The 23,696-nt window shown below is 37.1% G+C and overlaps 1 protein-coding gene across 3 annotated transcripts in view; it reads left to right on the top strand.

Annotated features, from left to right (window-relative positions):
- LOC111925338 (poly(rC)-binding protein 3-like) overlaps positions 1 to 23,696 on the top strand; it is a 484,117-nt gene that overhangs the window by 171,958 nt on the left and 288,463 nt on the right. For all 3 annotated transcript variants that reach the window (XM_086896324.1, XM_086896438.1, XM_086896448.1), the window contains one exon: positions 9,459 to 9,515. The gene's annotated coding sequence lies outside the window, so the exon portion shown is untranslated. The remainder of the gene's footprint in view (positions 1 to 9,458; positions 9,516 to 23,696) is intronic.

The following is a 23,696-nucleotide window of genomic DNA, read 5'->3' as shown; positions in this document are numbered from 1 at the left end:
ATCCCCCATATTCTAGGAAAAATAATAAATTATAGAAGGCTTTTATTGCTCAAACTTCTTTTAAGCTTTTGCAAATTCAGGGCTTAAAGTGAATACAGTTTGGCATGCTAAATGTACATTTTCCTGGACTTTTGCAGATAGAAGAGGAAGATTTTTTTTTTTTGTGAGGTAACTGGAAAATCCAACCAGAAAACTGGAAAATTGCTGCATCTGGTAGCAGTGCTTATGGAAGCAACAGGTCACAAATGTATGTGCAGTAAGATGAGATCTGTTTGAAATGTTTGCTATGTCTATCATCTACAGAGTAGCACGATTTCTATTTCTCAGCAAAAATTCTAGTATCTAATGCTTATTCTTTTCAGCTGCTTTCTTACCTACTGTCAATTTATACCTCTGAGTGGTGGAAAATGGCCTTTATCAATGGTTAAGACAAGAAGACACATTCTTTTGTGTTAAATTTGACATATTTTCTGCTTTCTGTTTAACCTTTTTTTTTTTTTTTTTATATATATGAAGTGTACATTCTTATTTAAACATTCCTGCTTACAAACACTATTTCTTTTTAAGCCATGACTACTCCAGTATATGTTGCCACTTCTCCAGAGAGGAGTTTTAAAAAAATAATATAAAGAAAAAGAAGAAAATGAAAATTTATTTTCTGAAGCAGTTGTCCTGCAGCAGGTAATTTCCTGTATTACATGGATATTCTGAAAATACAAAACAACATCCATTCAGTAATTTCTGAAGTCCAAGGAGTCCATGTCTAGTAGTCAGGAAAACAACCTTTAAAGAACATGGACAAAACCCAAATCACTACAACAGTTCTGAATTTGCAGAAATAAGTGCAGATACATCTACTGAAAAAGCCTTTTAAAGGTAATGTTTTATGTGTGAAAGAAAACTGATCAAAAATTTAAGATATAACCTGCTTTGGTTTGGGCTTTTTTTATCATATCTATCTTTTCCTCAGCTGGTAGCAAATTTTTACCTGTTTTTTTCTGCCTCCCCTGCCAGTTTTAAATTTGCCCCTGTCCTATCTTTCCATCTCCAACCATGTGCTTCCTTCTCCCTTTTGCTGGAACCTAATTTTCTGCTTGAAAACAAGCCAGGTGAAAAGAGTTCAGACACCTGTTTATCTAAAAAAAAAAAAATAGATGCCTGTTTATTTACTGAGACACATGGGGGAAATCATCATTTCACGCACCAGGCACTGCTTATGAACAGTGGAGTCTTGTGGAGCTGCTCTCAGGTAACATCCTCAAGGTTTCACACTCAGAATGGTCATTTGTCCTTATTGCAGATCATACAAGACTCACCCTTCTTCCCCCTGCAGCAAAATCAAAAAAAGGATGAGGGTAACAATTGAAATCTTGCTACTTTGAAGAAACCAAAATACACAGCCATTATTTTTGCAGAGGAAAGCTTGTAAATGTAGAAGAGTAAATCCCCAAGACTTGGAAACAAGATGGTGAATGAAAGTAGTCTGAATTTTAGAAATATCCCATTTTGTTTAACAGCTTTAGCAATTGAAGGTGTATTTCCGTTCTCAGGTTTTAGCAGAAAGTGTCTCTTCCACCAGCATTGTCATTCCTGTTGCTGTAATGAGCAGCAGGGTTCAAGGCAAGGTGCAGCTGCTCACCCAGGAAGAGGCACCTGGGGAGGACAGGGTGAGAAACTCCGCCAGATATTTTAGTTAGGGCAGCACAGCCATTGGAAATTGGGTCAATACATTGGAGTAGTTTTGGGGATCTGGAAGATGTGGAGGACTCTGTTCTGGGAACAAAGGTGGTGCTGTACCTTCTGCTGACAGCACATTGCCTTTCCCTGTGGTCTCATCAGCAGCCCCAGGTGGTGCAGTGGCCAAGAGGACCAGTGGCTAGGGAACACTGCATGGGCTGGCTCTCCACTGCACCTTTTCCCTTCTGCCCTTGGGTGTTCCCTTTACTTGGCTTCTGCTTGGATTCTCTTCAACAAGGTTGCTTGGCTATGGGCAAGCTAAATCTCAATGGAAGTTAATATTGTCATTTTTTGCCTGTCTGTCATTTAAGTGGGGTTTCTTGCTGTGACAGCCAGTTTTACAAAACTTTGAGACAGAGATCATGCTTTCCACTACCTGATACTTTTCTATTCAACACAATACAAACATTTGTATTAAGATCAGTTGGAGGAATCTTTATAAGAAACAGCATATAAAAGTGGGTTGTTTGATAAAAAATGGTGATACATTTCCCGAAGAACAAAGGTGGTGATGCAGTTATTATTTTAATATAACTGCATAATTATAATTCAACGTTGATTTTGAATTTAGTCTGCAGTTCCCAAACAGCATCTAAACTGAAGAGAAGTTCAGATCCCTTGCTTTTCTATAGTCATTGACTCTAGTTAAGGGGCTGTTTAGGAACTGATGAGCAATATTGAAGTTAATGGACCTGAAAAGGGGTTTGCAGTAATTGTATTGGTAATGCAGAAAAAATTAATCCTAGTTTTAAACCAGTTTCCCCCAATTTAGTAAATTGTCCAAGTTGTTAGAATAATGGCAGTGGATTTCAGAAGACAGTGATTTGAATCATCAAGCACAGAGAGAGACATCTTGCTGTACAGGTGCCTGCAAGTGGAGTAATTTTACAGGTGTGAAAATGCTGATGAGGGAGGAGGACAGACAGCAGTGGTTTAGAAGATGTAAAACCCTACACTTGAAGTCCCCTCTTAAGGGCTCAACTAGTAGCCACAGGATGACTCAAATGTTAAAAAGATCAAAGTTTCAGATTGTCAAAATTCAGTGTATTGATTCAGGGTAAAACTAGGCAGCAAGCTTTAAAAGTCACTACAGGCCAATTCAAAGTTGGCACTTTACAAGCAGCCAAGAGCAAAGAGCAGAGAGGGTGAGTGTAGCAGATAGCTGTGTGCTGATGGGAACCCTTCTGACAGGGGGTTGTGGTATTGGAGGTTCACTGATTAAAAGGCCAGGTGGTCTGGATGTAAGAATTTATGGACTAAAGAGAAGAGAAGAAATTCCTGTGTGGAGAATGTGCTTGGAGAGAGGATGGAGGCAGAGGGCTTCAAGCCACAATTAAAAACAAGACTTTTATTACTCCGGAAGGTGTGTGTAACAAAGCTTCTCAAAACAAAGAAATGGGATCCCTATTAAGTCAAAATGGAGTGTTATGAATGACTGGGGCTTAAATTTCTGTGGCAGGAGTTTATAATTGCATGCTGAATACTAGTGTATTAATTGCTGATTGGAAGTTGGGTTAGTTTTCAAATGACAGAAGAAAGAAGAAGATTTGTTCTTTGAATGTAGAGAAATGTAGAGAAAGAGGAGAGGTTTGCGTAGGTGTTTAACAGCATAATGGTGTGTTTGCTAATAAGATTTTTGCTAATTTTAGTGGCATTACAGCAAATGCTGCAGTATCCATATAGGAGTAAGAATAATACAAAGAACCTACTAATTAACATTACCTATTAATGTTAACTGCTTTGCACTTGTTCTCATGAGTATTTTGGATAGGCACAGGCACGATATATCTGGAAGCATCTGCCAACAAGAAACACGCTAAGAAGCAAAATTCACAAACAGGATATAGAGTTTTGTACTAATTATTTTTTTTATTTTTGTTTCTCCCTTGCTTCCTTGTATAGACAGTGCTCTTTTCCCCTTCATCTTTGTGAGCTGACCACTTCTATTACTTTCTTATTTCTGCTGAGGCTGGTGAGCTGATTTGATGCATTCAGCAGTCAAAAGTGCAGTTCTCTGTGCATTTGTGTGGGCTGACTAAGCAAAGTGAAATAGGCTGACTGTCAAAGTGAAAAGGTGATTTACGCTGGTGTCATAGTGTTGTGCAGCAATAAAACTCAGGGATTGTTGGACACACATTATATTGTACAATTATATAATTATAAACAATATAATTGGAGGCAGTTGAGCTTGAATGCAGCAGGCTGTTATTTAGTAATCATCTCTTTCAAGGCTCATTAAACGCAGATTTATATAGAAAACCAAAGCTTTGCTCTATAAAGGCTAACTGTGTAGTGACATTTATTCCCCAAAACGTAATGCATAGATCTAAAGCTGTCAACGTCTATAATGGATTTACTCAGTGATTGTGAATGAGGTTTTTCATCAGATATGACAATCCCAAGCCATTTGCCTTTATCTGAAGCATTGTTTCTGAGAGTTTATTTGTATGTCTGGGTTGAAGGCTAAAGAGCCTATGCACACATATAGCTGTGATCTTAGATTTTGAAATCTGACAAGCAGGGACACTGCAGATGGTAAAGTGTTTAGAAAGATAACAAAGATCTCCTAAAGGCATCCATATTTTGGTCTTACTTTAGCCCTTTAATGTTTTGTAGTTCTGAAATGAGGAATGAGTTTATGGAGAAGAAAATTAAGAAGCAAAAATATTGGTTTTTGCTCCTATCCCAAGGAATATAGTTTTATTACCTGATATAAAAAAACTTTTTATCAAAAAAATTAAGGTATAAGAATTTCATGAATAAAGAAGAAAAGCCACAGAACTAAGAACATCCTGCCATGAGGAGATCTACAACACTTACGTTGGTCCAGTCTGACTCAACCTTTTAATGGTTGGCAGAAGTTTGTAGCATAAAGTTGTATTTAAATATTTCTATGTATAAACAGAAATTTAGGTGTTTAGATATTTTTCTCAGTTGTTTTTTTTGGGGTTTTTTTTTTTTTTTTTTGTCTCTATCTGATTTTTAAACAGAGTTATTAAAGAACTGTATAAAAAACCTAAGACTAAGGCCTGCAGACCTCCTCTCTGAGTACAGCCTGGTGAGAGCACAGCTTGGCACTACCAAGTATCTGGCCCACATATGTTCAGGACACTTTTGCATTTGTTATCATTTCAGACATGAATTTTTAAATGCTTCATTTTAATGCTGTCCCTGACACGCAGTGTGTTTCATTTCCGTTCCTTCATTAAGTGATCCATGGGAGCCTGACAGATGCAAGGGCAAGGCTCCTATGAGTTTTTTCATGCCTCTGATTGCACAAATGCTCTCCCATGATACAGGTGCTGCATCATGGTTTCCAGAATGCAGTACCTGGCCTCAGCAGCTTGTGGCTGACAGCCTTTTAGGAAGTTATTGCATTTTGCATCACTGGCTTTCACTTTGCTGGGTCAGAAATGTGTCTGCACAATAATTGTAGTTTACTTCAATTCACTTGTGATACTGGAAAACATTAATTCAAGTGTCAGTTATTGTAGATAAATTTCTTTAAATGCATGTAAAGCATTGTGCTGTTGATGTCTTTAGCAACTGTATCTTTGTTTTAGCCTTTAGTGACTGTGATGTAGAGCTGTATTTCAGAGATGTTTTCTTTCCCCCACTTTCTGACTTCTTTGCTCATTTATCTAAATGTGTTAACTTGCAATGTTTCTCAGGATCACATCAGCAAATTAACAAGGTCCACCTTCTTGTAGCACCATTTTTAAAGTTTAGAGATAAAGCGTTCCAAAATGCCATCCATGAAATTCAAAGTTTCTTGGTAAGCCTAATTTGGTTTGCTTTCTATAAAAAAAAAAAAGTGTGTATTTTTCGTAAGAGAATAGAGCAGTCTTCCCTGGCTCCATTGTAAAATGGTCTCACAACATTATGACAATGTTTTGATAGAAAGGGGTTTGATTTTTTTCCTCCTCTCCTTTATGCAAATCTATTCAATCTAACTAGGCAATCTCTTAGGTTTGGGTAGTTGACTTGGTTTGTCGGTTGCATTTTGGCTTTGGTTTTCAGTGTTTTTTTTCAGAAGTCCATAGATTGCCTTAGCTGGAAACAGTCTTAGAAAAACTTGACCTGCTCATCTTAATTCTGTATTTTCTGAATGCACAAGCAGTGCATAATTCATATCCCCAAACTTTTAATTTCTCAGTTCCATTAAACTCTATTTAAAATAAAATACTGAGTTCTGTTAATCAACACTGGTTTTTTTGATTCTATCTAAAGTCCTCTCAGATAAATTGCCAGTGGTCTCCTGGTGCTCTGGATGAAAGAAGCAATCCTTATCTAGTGCTTTACAGAATTTCATGGCTAGAAAACAGTGCAATGTGAAAATTTGTCTTGGTTAATCACTACAGTTCAATCTTTTATGATTAATGAAATATTGAATTTAGACCCCAAATCAAGAGCTCATCTTTCCACATGTGTTTTGGCTTTGAGGTACTCTTTCCTGATGTGCCACAGCTGTGAAACAGGAATTGCTGTATCACAGGGTTTTATCATCCTATGGATGGCAGAAAAGAGAAGCAGCATCATGGAATTTCTCTTGAAATTCACATTAGCAACATCTCCCCAAGGTGCCTGGTTCCTTGGGAGCCACAGACATGGCAGTCTCCACCACAGGGATCCCACATTGTCTTTGTCTTGCATGAATTTTGCTGTCTGTGTGTCCTTCCCATGAAGGTGAGCAGATTATTCTTCAGTACATGTAGTTTTGCTGTGCTTATCCCGTCATGACTGGCTCATTGGGAAGCTCTGCACAGCAAAAGAGCAGTAAATGAGTCTTTGTCTTTAAAGGCACTGTGATACCTGAGCTGCTGTTGTTTTCTGTACTTGAAACAATACATTAATATCTTGCCTCAGACATTAGGGAGTAATAAGTTACAGCTGAGGGTCTTAAAATTGTTGCTTGAGGGAGAATTAAACAATACATAACAAAATATATACAGCAAATGTAAAACAACCTTAAGAGAAAAACAGAATTACACTCCATGCCAAATAGTTTGCTCATCGAGAAAACTGCACTTTAAGCTTTAACTCTTTTAAGAAATTGGATATTGGTTTGTGTGACTTGCACGTTTTTTCCAGTTGTATTTGTATCAGCTTTCATATAGTACATTTCCTACTCTAATGGATTTGTCCTAAGTTAAAATATTTCCTATTGTAAACAGCCATATTACAGACAAACAGCACACAGCACAACTAACAGGATTCCCTCACAGACCTTTTCTGTCATTATTATTGCATAACTGTGTTGTGCACTGAAAGGTGATGGTCTTTTGAAAGAAGGAAGCAAAGAGAAGATTAAGTCATGAACTCCATCTTGATGTAAAAAGAAAATGCTTTCAGTTCTACATATAAGGAAGTAAGTTTGAAATTGAAAGAAGAAAAATGTTGTGTATTAAACCTGGTGAATTTTCAAGCTAATTTTTTTAATCTACATAAACATATGTACCAATGATTGAATATGTTGCTAATATATTTCCGTCACACCAATTTTGATTTGTAAACCTTCCTCTAAGCAAAAATTCAAATAAAGGGGAAGACACCATAGATTTAAAACATAAAGAGCAATATTCTTAAAGAAATTATGGATCTTAAAGCATTAATTTTTTTTATTTTTTTTTTTACTTCAGACTTTAGCAAATATATTATATAGATGAGATAGATATTCCAGTGTTTATCTTGCCGCTCATCTTTAAAATGTTTTCAGATCCTCACAGAAAGAGGCTGTGAAAGCCCTTCCCATTCATGGCTCTTCTTGGCAGAGCCTGCTCAAATGACTGCACCACCCACTAAAGCCCTCAGGACCCATGCATCTTTGGGGAAATGAACAGAGAGACCTTTCTGAGATCAGTAGGGAACTAAAGGAGCTACTTTCATTTCCTATTACTAATAGTTTCAAAGACAGAGGTTTGACTGCTTCTGAGGACCTAATGCAAATATTACTTCAAAGATATTCAAGGCACAGGAAATGTAAAGCAAGGGAAGTATAATTCACACGGGTGGGGGTGGACAATCAGCTTTGGGTCGGTTGTTTGCAAGTGGTGGATGCATTTAATCTGAACTGCACAGCGCTGTCCAGCTGGCTTAAAACTCATCTCTTTTAATTACTGAAATGTTCCCTAGGAAAACCCTTCTAATAGAAAACAAGTGCTGCAAATCAGAGCAAAGGAATATGTAACTCTTCTCTTGCATGAAGCTGTTAAGTGTGTGACAAAGCAATTTGCTTGCAGGCAATAGCAGAAAGTTGATGGTCTGCATGCCTTTCCTCTTCATAGCATGCAAGTATGCTGTGATGGAGTTATTGCTGAAATTTCCTGATTCATTATAAAGCCAGACTGTTGGTTTGAACCTTGAAGCATGTAATAGTGTTAGATTGTACTTTCTTGTTTGCACTTAGATATGTGCAAACATGACTCACCACAAAACAAACAAGCCATGGAAATAATCTCCTGTCTCAACTCTCCTAAAAAACTACATTTTTAAATTTTTTTTCCCTCCCTGTTAGATCTTAAAATACTGTTGGATAGCTTTCAAGAAAAGGTGGACTGGAGGATATATTTTGTCATTCAGGCACTGCTATAACTCCCTATCAAGTTAATGGGAATTCTGCCACTCAGTTGAGTAGAAATGGGATTGAGCCTTTGCTTACTGATGCCATCCTGATGCAGTCGAGTTTCCTGCATCCGTGTGACCAACAGAAAAACAGGAAGGCAAATGTTAATAGATATTTCATTAAAAAAAAACAGTATCAGGTGTCATAAGTGGAGTCAGTGAAACAATACAAGTCAGCAGTGGTGGATTCATGTTTGGTGCTTCTCTTGAGAGGCAGCTAATATAGCACACTTACAGTTCTGTGTACCAAAAGATGGAGATTGTGGTGTTGTATCATCTCAAATTCACATGGATGTTATATTACTGTCATGCTAGTAGACAATTGAAGCTGCTTTCTTTTCAAGAATATTAGCATTATAAATGTGTTCTACATACATTTATGAGTGTTGGACACCTCTAATTTCTCCTTTTTTGTGAATGCAAGCTGATAGGGAGTCTTGTTTGTCTTGCTTTAAAGCACAAACTTTTCAGCAAAATTGTTCAAGATCTCAGGTTGAGTGAATATACAAGGACTAAATACTTGACAGCTATGATTTTTAGAGAGCTGATTTTATAAAAATGCAATGGATATAATGGTATTGTTGGCAGAAAAGAGCCCCCTCATCTCCCTGACAGTCCTTATTGTCTCTTTCCATTTCCCTTTTCCATCCCCTTCTTTTGACTTTTCTCTGAGAGAGAAAATATTTAGAATGGAGCAAAGATGAAAAGAGGAAGGAAGGGAAGAAAACCATGTCTTGTTTTCTGGTCTTTGCAGATTTATTCAAAGAGCATCATAAGAATTTGTGTGTACCAATTTTTAACAATCAGTAACCTCTAGGGTCTTTTCTACATCTTTCTGAGATACTTGTTAGAGCCAAATGCTGGACCCCAGTGAGCACTGTATAAATATTAAAATGAGACAGAACACTGACTGGGAAATCAAAGTTATCTGTTCATATTCAATTTGTAACAAGAAGTGAAAAGAAAGTTTTGGGATCCTAAGTTGTCTGTGGTGTTAAACTGCTTTTCATCCTTCCCCACAGAAATCCATGGTTTGTTAACCTGTTTTAAAGAGGGCAAGACTTTTCATGAGTGAAAATGTGTTGCTTCATGTTCAACAGGTCAAGTTTTCTTTGGATTGAGGTGGAACTGTGGCTCATGGACATCTGATGTGATAGGTAAGTTGAATTTGACCTATCTTACCACACTATTACCACATGAGAAATTGATCTTGATTATGCTAGTGTAAGTGCAATTCATTTTCCTTCTTACTTTGCATTTTCACCAGTAGCAGTGAAATGAAAATTTGTCTCTCAATTTTTCCCAAATGACACTTCAAAAACAAGGTTTAAATTATTATAAATTATCATTTTATGTAGAAATAATATATGTCAGGAGGTATATAACAAAAAATTAAAGTAATTTCAATAAGACATTTCTTGAAATAAGATGCTAAGATATTCTATTGTGAAAAATAATATTTGGGCTTATGAGAAGACAGTTCAGAAAATCTGGTGGAATTGATGTATAGCCCATGTGCTCATTAATAGATAATTGGGTGTAGTAATGGTCAACAGCATTAAGTTTCTTAATGGCACTGTTAATTAATGTGCAGTATTTAAAAAACGATGTTACTAGTATATAAAAGTGAGATTAAAGTAAGGCTAGAGTTTTATATTGTGCTGTTTGCTGAATTTTATTATTCTTACTTGGGGCATGCATCTACAGATCTGTTTGGTCTCACAAAACAGCTGTTTGACCAAGCAGGAGTTTTGCTTACACTGAAGTATGTGAGGCTCCTTCAGTGCAAGAGAAATAGTGAACAAAATTTAAAAGGATTTGAGTTAAGGTTGCATAAGGCTCTAGAAACTCTTTGTCACGGGGACATCCACCATGGAAGTGATTCCTGGAAAGGTTTTGGCAGTCAGAAGCAGTTAGGAAGATGGTGTCCTGCTCTGTTTGTGCCAGTCAAATAGATGCATTGTAGAAAAGTGTATTTAATTGTAGAGAGTTGTGCTGAGAAAGTTGGAACAGCAACGTAAAGTTTCAATAGAAATTTCTAGGTATTAAAAAAAAAAAGGAAATGATAAATAGCTATTAGTTTGCCATCTCTGAAAACCAGTTTAGGAGACTGTTTAATGTCTATACATATATAAATATATATATGGTGCTTGTGTATGAGTATATGTATATTATATATATATATACACACTCCTGATAGGATTTGGATCCTACTTACAATACATGTTGTTGTTACATTAACTTTTTTATGGCTAGGATTTAAAAATGAAGGTAGGAAAAAAAAATGTCCATGCATTCTTTTCTAGTCTGAACATAATGATAAATTTCTGAAACTTCTGTGTTTATACTTCATAGTTCTCTTTTTATGAAGTTGTGTGGGAGAGAGTTTCATTCCTTTCAGCCTGTTTTACTTTGATCACTTCATCCAAGATATCAAATATGTTTGGGGGTTTTAACTTGCATTTTTCATTCATATTGATGCAGACCATCAAAGGCAAACTGGTAGCACCAAATGGGATGCTGGGATGATGAAGTGACAGTGAATTAAATGCCAGGGAAGGTAAAACATGTGATAATATTTTTCATACTAGAACAGTTTACCACCCAGACATATATCACATGTGGATTGAGCAGGTTCTAAAATGTTGGTACATTGTAATTTACAGCTCAGAATTTTGTACTTTGCTAGATAAAATGAAGTTTAGTTTGTGTGTATGTAATACCCTGCAATTAATTATACATGCAAGCACTTAATGGGGTCTGAGCATGAATGCCTCAAATGAGAGGTGCACTCATACTGCAGGAGTGCTTGAGAGAAATCAGTGTTGCACATGTGTGTATGTAAATGTGATTGAGAACACTGGATCAAGTGGATATATTTTTCCATTGTTATGTTGCCTTTTATCATGGATTGGAAAAATCCGTTCTTGCTTGTGGGAAGTGGAAAAAGGAGGAATGGTGCTGCAGAAATATGTGGATCTCTCCCTCCTTGCAGAAAAGGAAGTATTCATATCAGAGAACTCCATGAGCTCACCTTTTCAGCAGAGGTTTTCTTCTTGGTGCTTGTGTATGAGTTTTTGTTATGTAGCATAAAAGATTAAGGCATTTCATAGATAGGTCTTTCCTTAAAAGAGGAACGATCTAAGAGGATAAATGGTTTTCCTCCCCTGTGAATGGAGCAAGTGTCCAGTGTTCTGAAAGGTCTGATCCTGAGGAAATGGAAAGAATATAGAATATTGTACTACAGGTTTAAACCAGAAACAAAGTGACAGAGTAACAGTCTGTAACACACACACAATGTTGTCAAGCCATTAACACACTGAACATTTTTCATAGTAAAATAATTAATGTCCTAAAATCCACCAGGAAAACAGATGTCAGCCAGTGGATTTGATGTGTATATAGCTCATTATGTGGGGAGAAGGATAATGAGACTTGTATTGTTGCAAGAGGAACAGCACTTTGCTGAAAAAGAGAGGCAGGCACACAGGCAGCCGTTTCAGGAAATCACATTCCAGCAAGTTGGAAGTATGGAACAGAGAGGGAAATGAAGAATCCAAAAGTGAGAGTTCAGTGGCAGGGGTTATAGTGGAGGAGCTACAGTGAGAAGCTGATGGGATGGGAAAGTGAACAAATACCATTAAAAACACCCTTCATTATCCCTGGTTCAGTGCCTTGGGTTTCTCTCATTGCTAGTGCTTAATTACTTGTTGTGATGGCAACTCCCCACCTTGATTCATTCTGCTTTAATTATCAGTTGCATGGCTTGAACACAGCAAAAGGACAAAGGAGATGAAATTGGAGTCATAATGACCAGATTCAGACAGGTTCTCAAAGGATGGTAGAAGAGAATAAAATCTGCTGAAGGTATTTAGGAAAAGTTGCTTCTCTATTAGAGAATAATGCTAGTAACTGGTAAGTGAAGAAAATGAAGGAGCACCAACCACAAGTAGTTCAAAAGTTCAGGAGAGGTAAACTGTGCAGTGAATGCAGTGAACATGCACTGCATGTGTAAGAACTCAAGCAAACTCACTTTTAAAAATTAGTCATCATATTGTTTTGCATTTAAAATAATTATTAGAATTATTTATTACAGTGATAACATTATGTATGGTTCAGCAGTCATACACTGGATATTGTTCCCCCCAAGAGAAGAATTTGAAGTCGAAAAAAATTGGACATAAACTTTCAGTGGAGACAGAGCTGAAAATGAAGCTATTTTTGTTCTGACAGTGTTGTTTCTAATAGAGGGTACTGCAACGTGCAGAGGCTCAGAAAGATGTCAGTAAAAGTAACAACCTGACATTATATGTGCAGTAAATACTGAAGACTGGAGGCTGGTTTATTCTTCTTTTTTTTTTTTTTTTTAATGTGTGGGTTGTTTGTTTTCATTTTAACTTCATGCTAATCTGCTTGATATCTCATTATCTTTCTCCTTTGGTTTCATGGCAGTCTATGTTAATGGCTATTTCTTTATCCAGTCTCATAAAGTCATCATTTGAAAATGGTAACTTAGGGCAGATGTTTACATAAGTTAATATCTTTTCAATTAATACAGGAACACCGAAAAACTGAGGATCACTTTCAACAAATTGTACTAATAATATTATTCAGTCTGTTGAGACTAAAATGCAAAACTCAAAGTCTATTAGATTGGATATCCAATCAGAGTTCATGACAATAATATAATTGTTTGTGTTAAAAAAAAAAAAAAGAAAAGCAGACAAAACAAACAAAAAATCATGACCAGTGAGGATTTGGCCAGTTAAAGAAATGCAAAAATATTTATTCATCTCAAAAACCTCCAGTACTGGAACTGGCACCAGTCTACCACTGCTGCAAATATTGAGGTACACAGGTCTTAAAATGCTGTATTACAGTAAACACTGGACTATGTGTTTTAAACACATATGGGTGGATGGGGAGTGGAAATGGTTGCTGAATTACTGAGGTGGATTTAAGCAACTACATGTCGCATATAAAGCAGGTATATGATTTTTATGATGAATGTTGGCCAGCTCTTGGATGTAAGTGAGGAATCCTTGCCCCATGAATGAGCCACACGGTGTTGGCTACGTTGCAATGGCAGGAAACTCACCATCAGATCTTGGCTAAGGTCAGGAGCCTTGGTGTCAGCTGTCAGCCCATTTACTGAGCAGAACTGAAAACAGTAAGATCTCACCAGCAGGTGGATTGCTCTTATGCTGTAGCATTGGAAAAGGGGAAGAATGGAGAGCAGAAAGAAAGAGAAAAATATTTAAATTGATTATTGCATGATTTGGTTTGTTCATGAAACTTTTGTGTCTTTTCTTAGCAGTATCTCGTCCCATGGAGCAACATTCTAAGCTAGCTGATTGTCAGACAGGAGGCAGTCCTTGCTATTCTTCCTACTTTGTGGCATCAAACAAGCATTTTGGATCAAGGCCAGGGTTAGACTTTAGTAAACAAATGGAGTTGTCTGTGTTTTCTACGATGAGGGCATCCACAGTACTTTTGTCTCTCATCATGTTGGCTAGGAGGACATATTTGACTGTGGCTTTTCTCTGATATATTCTTCCACTTGTCCCCGCACTCAGATCTACACGTGTGGCAATATTCATACTATACTGAATTAGCAAGAGATCCTCTATGAAACTTTGGTGTCTGCTATACCAGTAATTTTAAAGGGGAGAAATAATATCAAATCTTGTAGATTATTTCATTTCTTACTGAATTCACCACAGTGTGAGAGAAATCTTCCTGAATAGTGGATATAGTGCACTTCAGCTCTCCTCAGTCCCCACTCTGCTGCCCTGCTACTGTGGTTATTCTGAAGATCTTGTGAGTTTGGCTGTTTGATCACGCCATGGCTCAGCAAACCAGAAGGCTCCCATTCTTGAGACCTCAATGACACTTAAACATGTGCTGAAATAGCTTTTACTGAACAATCACATAAGTGTGAGCAAAGGTTGTAATGTGGCCTTAACTGTTATCATAAAACTTAACTTTGCATTATATATTCTGGTTTTGAAAACTGAATATGTTTTAAAAGCTCTAGCATTCATTCACAAATATATGTCCCATGTATACATCATTAGGAAATGTCATTCTACAAGCTGCTACCACCACTTGATCATTAGCCTTCTTATGTTCTTTCATTAGTTCATGGTAGGAAAAAATTGCAGTGTGCTATGACATTGTGATATAACTTGAGAAATCAGAATACGCAAATAGATATACAACTTGTTTTCTGTAGCAGAATCAAAATTTGCTTTCTGCAGCTGGAGGAGAAGAGAGCAACTGTGGGAGCATATGTGCTTGAAAATGTGTAATTTCACAGTGTGGCAGATTTGGCATGTAACAGGAGGGTCTTTCCCAGAGTGGTTGTTCTTGTGAATAAGGCTTTCCTTGACCTGCTGCTTCCCTTGAATGGCAACTCACTTTTGCAAACCTCAGAGTAAAGGGATGGGGGAACTGGAAGCTCAGGTCCTTCTGAGCTTGTGGCATTTATATTGTGAGACAGTTGAGATGGAGTTCATTTTGCTAAGCTGCTCACCCATAATGGATCTGTCACAGCGACTTGACAACATATTTGTATCCATTTTGGACAGCATTTGCTGTTCATCGCTCTCCCTGTGAAAGTTTCCAGCAGACCACTCAGATTTACTGTTAGTAACCCCTCCTTGCCCCCTCAGAATACAGTTATCCTTTCCATAAATTGGGAACGCCTGATAATCCTTCCCCTAGACTTAATAGGCAGTCATCTGTTCCAGCCATGCTTTACCTTTGAATTGGTATCAAGTAACTGAGAGCGCTCCTTAATTTGATCCCAGTTTTCTCTTGTTTAGCTGCCATAAAGATGGCCCAGACAAATAATGGAAAAAATGGTAATTTATGTCAGAAACTCTATTGTTGTTTTTTTTTCTCTAGAATTAAAAATTTGTTTGAGTTTCTGGCTTGTTGGTAATTTTCAAAGAGGTTTGTTCTGGTTTGTTTCTGATGTAAATATGTGGCAGGGCTGATGGAAAGGAAAATGATGGTATCTCATATACTGCAAATCTGACTTTCCTGACAACTGTGTCTGGGAAATGAAGTTATCTTTCAGAGACTGGAGCTGCTAACAAATGGAGAAATAAATTATTGCTTTTTCTGTATCCAGCCACTAATGCTGAAATTATGTAAGTGTACTTAACTCCAAGTTCTAATTCAAAATTGGGTGTCTTATTCTACTAAAGATTTAATTTAATCTAAAATATAATTTCAGTCTTTGTGGCACAAGAGGATGTTTTGCCCTCTCCCTTTCTCTTCTCCTAACAAGAGAATTTTTTCCAGTTCAAATCTCTGAATAAACCTGCAGGAAGGCATCCATTTCTAAATATAGTAAGCTGAGCTATAGGCCTTACCAAGGCCTGGGGAGACAAGTGAAAATGAAACCACCGATTCTTCTCTACTAATTCATCCCCTGGGTCTCTGCTTTCCAGATTTCTTTTTCTTCCTTTCTCTCCTTCTTCTCTGTTTTTCCCCTTCAGCACTGCTTTTTCCTTAACAATAGTTATATAATGCCGTTTCTCCGTCGGGATGCATCCTATATGGTATAGTTTATATATGTATTAGTAGATCTGTTCAAATCCATATCCTTTCAGTTCACTTTAGAGACATTTTCCAAGCTTGAGTTCAAACAAGCAGTGGTTTTCCCAGAGAGGGCCAGCTCTCACAGCAGTGCCCTGGTTCCAGGTCAATGCATGGAGTTTAGGTTTAATAGCATTTCCTAGTATTTTCCTTCTTTGACCTACACAGCCCTATCTCTAATAAGACAGCATCTAAACTGCTCTTTCTGTGTTTCCTGAGGCAGATAGAAATAATAATACTGGTCAAAGGGTAATGCTTGAAGTCACATTTCTTTTAAAAACAGACACAAGTTCAATGAATTCTGCCACCAAAGTGTGGCAGTTGAAAGTTAACTATCAAGAGAGAGTGAGGCTCACTTCATTCTCAAGAAGGTCCATTTAGCAAAGCTGATCTTTTTCACTGGTGTAGCTTACTGCAATAACTAAATAAATTCTGTATCTGGTGCTTCTTTGTGACATGTTTTTTTGTTGGTTTTTTTTGAAGCACTCTCTCCTAGAGCTGTCTGTGGCTTTCTGATACTCGCTGTTGGCCTTCCATTACCTCCCCTTGAAAATGCATGTGGGAGACAGCCAGAGCACTTGACAAATCCACTGCTCTTCAGAGATCTTTCCAGCACTTCCTGTGTGCGTGTTAATTGTAAAAGCTGAAATGAAATACCTTGGGCTGCATTGACCTCATCATCTGTTTTTTTAAATAGCGTCTCCATCCCATAAATCCTCTTAGAGATAAATTAAAAATGCCTGTAGAAGAGATATAGACTGAATGTAATAATTAAGCAGGTGCTAAGAAGCAGCCTATTATTCATATATCTGGGTTTTGTATGATAAAAAATTTTCTAAAAAGTTATTACAGCTTGAAGAGAGACTTGACCGATCATCATCTCCAGCTGCCAAAGCACTGAATTGAGTAGTTGGAGAAAAATTTTCTGAAAGGGACCAAGCATCATCAGAGCAGAAGTTTCCTTATAATCAAATCAGTTTTAGGAGCACCTTCTTCTTTGATAGGCAGTAGCACTTACATTTTTTGTCTGGATGCTGAATGAACTCTGAAGGGGCAAAAACCTTCTTTGAGTAAAAGGTGTATGTGAAAACAGCATTGTTTCTATAACAGTGCCATTTAAAATCCATTTTTAGTTATGTCTAGAGGACATAACTAGGTATTTAACCACAAGTCTGTGGTGAAGCATTGGTGTATCAGAGACTGCTGTTCCCAGATCATTCAAACTGAAGATTATCAGTCGAGCCCAACCAGATGAACAAGCGTGCAAAAATTCCCATACTATTTTTAAAATGGAAAGTGGAGGCAAAACCAGGACATTTATGTAGTGTGGCAGTAAATTCAGATATTTAGCAAGCAACTTCTGTGGTAAGTCTACTATTTTCTACATAGGGAAAGTAGCCAACTGGGATTTTTATTTTGTTTGGGTTTTTATTTTTTTTTTCACTTTCTAAACTGCTTCTCATGAAATTATGATCACTTGCAATTTGGGAGCAGAAATACCACACAGGGAATAAAAAGCCTCAGCTGCTTTTTCAAAATGAAATAGCTGTGTGTAAAAGGACTCTGCCTAGACAGCTTCCAGAGGGCTGCAGTGCGCACTGGCTCTGAGTGCGCTGTGCTGGAGAGAGAAGAGGCTGGAGCCTGGATAACATGGGGTTTTCAGAAAAGTCAGTGGCTGGACAGATTTCAAATGCTTAATTGTCTTCAGAATAAAACCTTTATGCATAGGACTGATAAATATTACTATAAACCCATGTGTGAAATTGTGACAACATCACTGGAGAAGGGTCTGTCTGATGGCTGTGATTGCACTATCGCCCGTCAGCCACGTCTCCCAGCTGCTGGATTAGAAGCAATTTGGGGCAGATAAAACGTGTGCCATTGTGTTTTGTACTGTGGCTGGCACAATGAGGCCCCACTGCTACCTGCCTCTGCTGGGCACTGTCAGTCTGGGAGCATTGTAACAGCTTGCAAATTTGTAAAATGCACAAAGACAAGATGTTCAGATAAAAAGGGTACTGGAGCAGTGTGAAATTGAAAAAGCTTTTGAGAGATTTCCTGGTTAAACATTTGCTGCTCTTGTGTGATGTTTCATCCTCCCAAAAATGTACTTTCTCATGAAAATAAAAAAGTACACATTTCTTTCTTTCTGTTGAGAATAAACATGCATGCAATATCATAGTCAGGCTGCATTCAAGGTAGATATTTTTCTCCCTTCCAATTTTCCCATTGTTGAAGAAATCATTTTATTTCAGTATTATGCAATGTGTTAAAATCAAAAAAAACCCCAAAACTCTAGAGCATTTTTTCAGTTACAAAATATATTCTTTCAGATTTTTCTTTTCTGAATCTAGTTGTGACATTCTCCATTTTATGAGTGGAGTCTCAAACACTCTAGAAGACTTTTTTTGTTTCCTTTTGTATGAAAATAAGAGGTGGAAATTCCAAGGTGGAAAATGGTTTAAATTACTCCAGTATCTCTTTTGAATCTTGAAATATTTGTCATTAGTATGTTGATGAGCTTCTTCTTTTTCAAAATGTTTCCTTTACTTATAAAATAAGAACTCACAATTTTTTTATTGTTGGGATTAGCTTTTGTAAAAATATTTAAAAATTTAAAGAATGAGAACAGGAGTTTACGGTTTATCACTCTCTTAATTTTTTTCTACTGATACTATAGTGCAAATCTGTAAGTCAGCAATTAGAAATATTTTCAGTATTTCCCTCATAAAATGTCCACATGTTGACAGCTGTCTTTCCCATACATACCTCTCAGTTGCCTGGGCATTTGCATACGAGCTAATTCCTTTAACTCCCCCATAGTGTTACCCCTTGACTTGGGTGGGACCACAGCAGCAGTCTTGAAGAACCTTCTTTTTTCAGTGACTGGCAATGCAGCAGTGTGGGGATTTGGAGGAGGCTGAGTGCACTGATAAATTTGATTTGCAGGAGAAAAATTTGGAGTAAAGCTTGATAAAATTGAGTGGTTGACAGCAGTTATTTGATTTCCTTAATTAAGTACCTGACATCTTTTGGCAAGGATGATGCTGGAAGCACAAGTCAGGCCTAATTGCTTGTAGCACTCACCTAAAGCTAATATAATGGGGGAAGAAGAACATAATCCATCCCTCCCTCCCTTCTTTTCTTTCTTCCTTCCTCCCTCTTAATGAAATGAATTAAATTAATCCAGATTTCTCACTTCTAGGACTGAAAGCCATCAGTACTAACATGTGTGCCTTTGTTCTGACTTGGGTACCTGCAGGGGATCACTTGCAAAAACCCCATATCTGGGAATGATCAGTGTAGGGGAAAGAGCAGCTACCTATCTGAAGAAGGGTTGTATTGTATTTTAACTGTAGTTAAATGTATACTTTTCTTTACCAGGAGCATTTCTCATAGATGGAGTTGTCTCCCACATGAACTTCAAAGGCTGGAGATACTGCAGTGTGTGGCGTGTTTTTTTCTTTGAAGGTTTTGAAATATCTGTTGAGCTGTTCTAAGAAAGGAAAAAAAAAAAAAAAAAAAAGCAACATATAAGTATATCAATTATTTCAATACATTTAAACATTTTCAAAGTCTGCATTTCACAGTCAGGGTTGTTTTATTTGTTCCAAAATTGTTAGCAAAACTGAATGTGAGCATTTTTGTTTGAAGTGATGGAGAGGTTGAATACGCTTCTTTCTTTGCCTTCCAAAAGACTACATTGCTTTTAATTAGCTGTAGTCTTTTTGCTAAGTAGAATGAAATTTCCCAGCTGTGTAGGAGATGTGGGCCAGCAGAAGGTGTTGGAAGCTGGAAACACTGAGACTGTTTCCAACAAAAGCGTTCATGAGCCAATCTCATGTTGTGAGTAAAATAGCAGTGAAGTGCTTAGCTCTGTTTGCAGATCAGGACTGCAGCCATATCCTTCTCTGGCCAACATGTGCTGTTTCTGGCTTTTAAACTTAACTGTAATAAAACATTATTATTGAGAATTTTCATATTTCCCAGTACAATTACACACTGTGATCTGAGCAGCAGTGCCATTCCTGTACTTACCAGGAATACCAGCTAGTGTTTTAGCTCGATCCTTCCCTGATGCTTGCTTGGCAGGTTAATTTGGGTCTTTCTCTAGAATTATTCATGGAAGATCAAATGGCAAAATCAGTGAGGTCCCTTCTGCAAGCTGATGGTATTTTACTGTGTGCATCAATTATGTTTTCTTCTCTGTTGTGTAGTCGTGCTAGAGCTGCATTCAGACTGAGATCACTCTGTTTCCTCACGCTTACCGCTGATTTTACTGTGTGTTGTAACTCATGTGGAAGAGGACTGCATGTTTAACTTCTCAGTTGCCATTTGGCATCCAGGACTTAATTTGGAAACATGAGCTGGAAAAATGTGTGGAGAGTGATACAGCTTCTAAATTTAACTTCTGAATTATGATTAGATTTTTGTGTTGAGCATAGTTGTTTCTATAACTATGTTTCTATAACACATGCAGTTATTTGCCACTTGTGCACAGAAAGAGATGTCTCCTTCGTACTAAAATCAACAGCCACATTCTCTCAGGTGTGCAATCCCATCATGGCAGAAACAAGATAGATGCTACATTTCAGAGTATCTTGTAGGAAAAGAGCAGCATAGAGACAATTCTTCAATATCATTCTTTACACATAAAGCACATAGATTGAATGCTCAGGGGTTTTTTTTTAATATGTATGTATATATGATCATACAGTAAAACAAATACACTGTTCTCCTAATTTAATAGCTCCATGAGCATTACAAACGTTATCTTAAATTACCTTCTGCATATCTACTTATGCAAGATTAAGTACTCTTTGACTTTAAGCAAATCACTGGAAAATATTTTTTCTCAGTTTTTCCTGGTTTTGTTAGTTAAAAAAGCACTGTAATCCTTAAAAAAAGGATTTTCTTACTCCACAGGTTGAGTGGCAGAAATCAGGTGTTGGCATGTCAAAGACAAGCCATTGTCAAATATATGTGTTATTAGAATGTTTAGTTCTCTGGTTCTTTTTTATCTCCAAGCTTTAATTCTTTTTTTGCTACATTCATTAAAGTATTGAGTACTTTAAATGTGCATTGCACAGAACTGGCCAGCTTGGCTAATTGGACCAAATGATTAAGGCAGTGAGAGCTAACTCTTGTGGCAAAAAGCTCTAGAAAAACTTAATGTTATAGAGTGAGCTTTCAAAAAAAAAAATAGCAGATGAAAGTTCAGATTCAAATAATAAAAAGAAAATCATATTTGGAACCAACCTAGAGTACACATGTTGTATTAATGGTATTGAAATTAGCTATTAACTTTTAGACAGTAGGTCTTGGAGCAATGCTGTATATTGCTCCTTGAAAATTTATCTTCAAATTTCTTCAAACAGTCAAAATTGAGCACCGGTGAGAAAGAATAATGAACAGAAAATATCACATGGTGATGCATATCTGTATGCAAAATCCATGGTGTGTTGAAGTTTGCATGCTGATCTGGATTTCTTTCTCAAAAGAAAAAGATGAAAATTACAAAAGGAAAAAAGACCAGCAATTAAGAGTACAACACAACTTCCATTTATGAACAGATGAAATTCACTGACAGATTCCACATTATGAGAATCATAGCTGAACACTCTCCCAGAGTTTTGTATAACCTTGAACAGCATGGAAAAGAGCACAGACTGTTTATTCTGTTTCTTATGGTGCAAGGAATCAGAGTATGAAAGACAATTTTTCAACCTAAAAGAATTTTTAAAAAATTTAAAACCGTTGGACATTCTTTTTTACAAGCAGCCTGTGAAATCATTTAATGAATTTGTGGCAAAAGCCCCCTGAAGCACTATAAGAGCAAAGGTATAGACATGGACTTCGACTTGGGAAGTCCCTTGGCTGTTGAGGAAATATTGCTTCCATTCCCTCGCTTATTTACTCTTTCCTTGGGCGTCAGTTGCTTATAGCGTAGTCAGAGGCAGAATAGTGAAAAATAGACAGTGCATCTGACTGACTTTTTTCCTACCCATACCATGCACCATGCACGTATAAGTCTTTCAAAATAAAAATATATTTTAAGGGCTGTTTGCAGTGCTTATGTGCTTGATTTAATAGGTGAAGGGAACTGGTTTTGTTTAAAATACACTCTCTATATATGTTCCCTGAAAAATTATTAAAATCAGAAGTACACTGAAAGTGCATGTCCAGACAGAAGTTGTATGTTATTGTCTAGAGAATATCTGTTATTAGTCTGCCAGTCTAGGTGCTGATTTTATCTATTATCAGCTTCACTGTCCTAGGTTTACCTTTCGAGCACACGGGGACCAGCAGTTCTGATGAACAGGGTCAAATTGCATGGGATACAGTAGGAGCTCATTCTCATTCAGGTTGCACAAGACAGCAATTGCTATCCTTTCTGAGAGAAACAATAACGTTTTACAAGACTGATTTTTAATTGCATCCCTTACTTGGGTGCAGAACAATCTCTGGAGGATGGCTTTTCCCTTCTTAAAATGAAAAGAAAAAAAAAAAAAAAGTGCAAAATGATCATGTTCAAGGTAGAAGCAGTGTACATTTGGAACTTGCTTGCTGGCTCATCTTCTTTATTTATTTTTAACTGAAGAAATACTGTCTGATACAACCTTGTCAGAAAACAGTGGGTTTTAAATGGATCTTTCAGTATTAGAGAATAGTTTTTTTAAAAAAAATTCTAGTTCTACAAAGCAAATAATCATGATAATGATTTTATAGCTTCAAAGTGAGGTAACTGAAGCTTTATTCTGTTTTGGGAGCTCTTGGATAAAGAAATTGCATCTACCATATACTTAGATTTTATTTCATTAGTGGTATAACTACAGTAAACTTGGTATTAACAAAAAACAGAATGTGTGTGACAGGGCTTGAAAGTAAAAGAATTTCCAATTCACTGAGATTGTGTTTCATTACATACCTTTCATGGAGATCCATGAGCTACTATTAAAGCCTAAATGGAAAAAGCATGTTTATTGTCAATGAGTTTGAACTCACAAGCCTTCTGCTGTGGAATTCTTAAAGGTTTTTAATCTCAAAATATTTGGAAAAATTGAATTTGGGCACCTTCTGTCTTCACCTGTTTCTTGCCAATAAGTGACAACGTTATGTCAGACAGAAGTAGAAAAGGGGTTCTCTGCTCTTGTGTGCATCCACACCCATCTTGGACTGGGTGGGGTACAGTGCCAGCAAGTCACATATGGCATCACTGATTCTTTGTTTTGAAATAATTCACTGCTAATCAGGGATGTTTCCAGTGCATGACCTGACTTGAAATGAGAGCAGCAAGTACATTACAATTTTGTGTGATGTGGGTCCCCTACACCAGAGTGTAGGTGTGGATTGACATCTCTTAGTGAAAGATGATGCTGCAGATGAGAGGCACTAGATCATGGAGCTCTGCTGTGGGTGTTGATGTCTAGTGAAGTTGCTGAAGACCTGCCCCAGCTACTCTTGGTGACTGGGATTTGCTTCCTTGCATTCCTATCAGGTACATACACTATTCAGAAATTAACTTTCTTCCCTTTACTGATCATTTTCAGGGTGCAAGATGGTGGGTTGATTACATCTTTTATTTCATTCAGTCAGATTTGGTCTGCTTAGAGTTATGTTCTGCATAGTGTGGCAGAAGGAAAATTTTTTCTCTAGCTAGGTATATATGACATGTTATTCTGTGGGTGTTTATTTACTTGGGAAGTTGTTGGATGGTATTTGAGTTGAAA

Source organism: Cyanistes caeruleus, chromosome 1 (genome assembly GCF_971803275.1).
Source record: "Cyanistes caeruleus chromosome 1, bCyaCae1.hap1.1, whole genome shotgun sequence".
NCBI lineage: Eukaryota > Metazoa > Chordata > Aves > Passeriformes > Paridae > Cyanistes > Cyanistes caeruleus.
The sequence above is the reverse complement of the archived record's forward strand: the minus strand, read 5'-3'. Positions and strand labels throughout refer to the sequence as shown.